Raw genomic sequence first — 4,065 nt, 5'->3', positions numbered from 1 at the left:
TATAGATGGTCCCCCTCTTTCCCCCCTCCCTTATAGATGGTCCCCCTCTTTCCCCCCTCCCTTATAGATGGTCCCCTTCCCCCCCCCCCCTTATAGATGGTCCCCCTCTTCCCTCTCCCCCTCCCTTATAGATGGTCCCCCCCCCCCTTATAGATCGTCCCCCTCCCTTATAGATGGTCCCCCTCTTTCCCCCCTCCCTTATAGATGGTCCCCTTCCCCCCCCTATAGATAGTCCCCCTCTTCCCTCTCCCCCTCCCTTATAGATGGCCCCCCCCTTATAGATGGCCCCCCCTTATAGATGGTCCCCCTCTTTCCCCCCTCCCTTATAGATGGCCCCCCCTTATAGATGGTCCCCCTCTTTCCCCCCTCCCTTATAGATGGTCCCCTTCCCCCCCCTATAGATGGTCCCCCTCTTCCCTCTCCCTTATAGATGGTCCCCCCCCTTATAGATCGTCCCCCTCCCTTATAGATGGTCCCCCTCTTTCCCCCCTCCCTTATAGATGGTCCCCCTCCCTTATAGATGGTCCCCCTCTTTCCCCCCTCCCTTATAGATGGTCCCCTTCTCCCCCCCTATAGATAGTCCCCCTCTTCCCTCTCCCCCTCCCTTATAGATGGTTTCCCCTTATAGATGGTCCCCCTTATTCCCCCCTCCCTTATAGATCGTCCCCCTCTTTCCCCCCTCCCTTATAGATGGTCCCCTTCTCCCCCCTATAGATAGTCCCCCTCTTCCCTCTCCCCCTCCCTTATAGATGGTTTCCCCTTATAGATGGTCCCCCTCTTTCCCCCCTCCCTTATAGATCGTCCCCCTCTTTCCCCCCTCCCTTATAGATGGTCCCCTTCCCCCCCCCCCTTATAGATGGTCCCCCTCTCCCCCCCCCCCCCCTGCACAGCAGATAAAACAAAAAACAGCACACAACTCACCTGCCCTCCGTTCCCCCGTCGAGCCTCTCTGGTCTTGTCCCGGCTGATGTGCGGCTGCCGGAGGTGTCCCGTCCTGTCCCCGGCAGCGCGCGCATCACAGATCTCCCCGTGCGCCTGCGGCTGTGACTTCCGGCGCACGGGGAGCTCTCTGATGCGCGCGCTGCCGGGGACAGGATGGGACACCTCCGGCAGCCGCGCATCACCCGGGGGACTAAAGGCTGCATTCCCACGTTCCATGATCCTGACGGATCACGGACGTGGAATGCATGTACTGGAGCCCCCCGCCCCCGGGCAGTATCTGTAATGAGATGCTGGGAGCGGGGGGGACTGTATTCATAAGCGCCGCACTGTAGTATCAGCACGGCGCGGCTGATTTAGTACAGCGCGGCGCTTATGAATACAGTCCCCCCCGCTCACAGCATCTCATTACAGATACTGCCCGGGGGCGGGGGGGCTCCAGTACATGGTACAGTCAGTGGCGGATTATAATGTGGGCGGCCGCCGAACCGCTCATATTATAATCTGCCACTGAATGCCGCCCCCATGGTGACAGCTAGTGGCGCCGCCTGAGGCAGACGATTCAGGTCGCCTCATGATTGCGGCGCCCCTGGCTCCATTGATTCTAATGAAGCCGTGCCATAGAGGGGAGGGAATTCACTCCCACTGGGGATGGCCCGGCCCGCCTCCTGTGCTTCAGCCCCAGCCTGGTACCCGTGAATAGAACGGTGCCGTACACGGGAAACGGGCCGCAGTTCAAAAAACAAACCGCGGCACCCGATCTATCCCTGGGTCACATTAAAGAGGATGTACCTGATGGTACATCCTCTTTAACAGGGCCGATTCTAGCTTTTCTGCTGCCTGAGGTGAGAACTGACAAAGAGCCCCTAACACCCCCCCCCCCCCCCCCCCCCCGGCGATATGGCCAAAAAATAAAATCTTAATTTTTAGACAATTTTTAAATCTCGATTTTCTATTTTTATGTTAAATAAGCAGAAAAAATACACCAAGACACAGATGAAGCAGTACTAGCAGCTGTACTTGAATGAGCGGAAAAATAGCATTTTAGCATTATATCCCTGTTCCCCCACATTCCCCCTACAAGATTATCTTGCCCCCTGCCCTCCTCACATTCCCTGTAATATCACCATGCCCATAATGCCCCTCACATTCCCTGTAATATTACCATGCCCCCTGCCCTCCTCACAACATTCCCTGTAATATCACCATGCCCATAGTGCCCCTCACATTCCCCATACAAGAACTCCAGCACTCCCAGGTCCCCCCATTCAACATGATTAAAGCCTCAGCTGAGTATCCTATCCTGTGACCTTACAGCAGTCTAAACTGCAGGGACCTCAGAGCAATAGTCAGGGAGAGAAGATCCAGGACAGGCACAGTGCAGCATTGCAGTGTGAATGGGACAGCACTATAGATAACCTCTGACCTCTGACATCAGGAGCCAGAGAAGAGCCATAAACCGGGCTGCTCTGTTAACTCTTTCAGTACTGCAGAATGTAGAGTATTACTGTGCATCACTTACATTCTGCAATACAGAAAGAGTTAACAGCAGAGCAGAACATGACTTCTTCTCCTGCTCTTGCACTATGCTGAGGTCAGCTCAGAGTTGGCAGTGCAGAGAAGACATAATATAGCGTCCCCGCTGCTGTTAACTTTTTTTTTTCTACAGTGTGTAAGTGATGTAGAGTATAATAACTCTGCATTATTGAAAGGGTTAACAGCAGGAGACACTATATCTATGTCTTATGTGATGTGAATACGAGGCTTCCAGTGCCTCCGCAGCGCTTCTCATGAGGCAACTGACAGGAAACACAGCCGGGCACTGAGCCGTAACTAGTTGTAATGATAAGGACACAGGATGCTGATGCCGCCCCCCTCAAGGGCTGTGTCATCTGCCGCCTGAGGCGAACACTTCACCTCGCCTCATGGCAGATACGGGCCTGCTCTTTAAGCTTACTAAGTAACCAGTATGTGAGCTTCAGTATCATTAGAAGAGTCTATAGCAGGTTCAAGTGCAACTTTGAGATCTCTCCCCCAAATCCAAATACCTTCGGTAAAGGAGTAAAAAGCATCCAGAGTCTGGCATAGCCAGTCAATCTGGGGCATGTTAGGAGCATAGACGTTGGCTAGGGAGAAGATCTCACCGGCAACACATATCTTCAGGAACAAATATCTGCCATCGGAGTCTGCTAGCGCAGCTAGCATACTGAACACTACATTCTTAGCAATGCCAATGCGGACCTCACGTGTGGCCTTGCTAGGACGTGTGCTAAGGTGCCAGGAAGTGAATTTACCCTTCAATAGAGCAGGCAAGTAAGAGGGTTTAAAATGCGTTTCCTGACAAAATACAATATCTGCTTTTAACCATCTAAACCAGGGGTGTCAAACTCAAATACACAGTGGGCCAAAATAAAAAAATTGGACAAAGTCGCGGGCCAACCATGATATTTAAGGCGTTCCTGGCACTGCCTATACTAAAGTAATTTTCCCGACATGAAAGTTACCCATTATATCCCTCAAACAGTAGGTAATACCATAATTGTGCCCCATGTAGTAGCCACCCCAAATAGTGCCCCACATACTAGCCAGGCCTACTATTAGAGACCGACATAGTAGCCAGCCCTCCTGATAGTGTCCCATATAGTAACCAGCCCCCAATATTGTCTTATATTGTAGTCAGCCCTCCCAAAAGTGTCTTATATAGTAGCCAGCCCTCCCAATAGTGTCTTATATAGTAGTCAGCCCTTCCAATAATATCTTATATAGTAGCCAGTCCTCCCAATAGTGTCTTATATAGTAGCCTGTCCTCCCCTATAGTCTCTTATATAGTAGCCAGCCCTGCCAAATTGTGTCTTATATAGAAGTCAAATATGCAAAAGAACACTGCAGAGACACCATCACATGTCTCGACGTCAGTGAACTAGCCAGACCTTCCCTCCAGGAAGGAACAACCAAGCCAAAGCGTTCTCCAGTCAATGCCCAGGGGGCAATGTTCTAGAATACACTGACGTTGAGACACGTGATGGTGTCTCTGCGGTGTTTTGGTTGATCTCCCTGAGGTCAACCAGCGTCCTTTTGCATGCACTTACTAGTCATTGCTTCTACTAGCCAGAAACCTGCTCCACA

The sequence above is a fragment of the Dendropsophus ebraccatus genome, chromosome 9, assembly GCF_027789765.1.
Source record: "Dendropsophus ebraccatus isolate aDenEbr1 chromosome 9, aDenEbr1.pat, whole genome shotgun sequence".
Taxonomy (NCBI): Eukaryota; Metazoa; Chordata; class Amphibia; order Anura; family Hylidae; genus Dendropsophus; species Dendropsophus ebraccatus.
The sequence above is the reverse complement of the archived record's forward strand: the minus strand, read 5'-3'. Positions refer to the sequence as shown.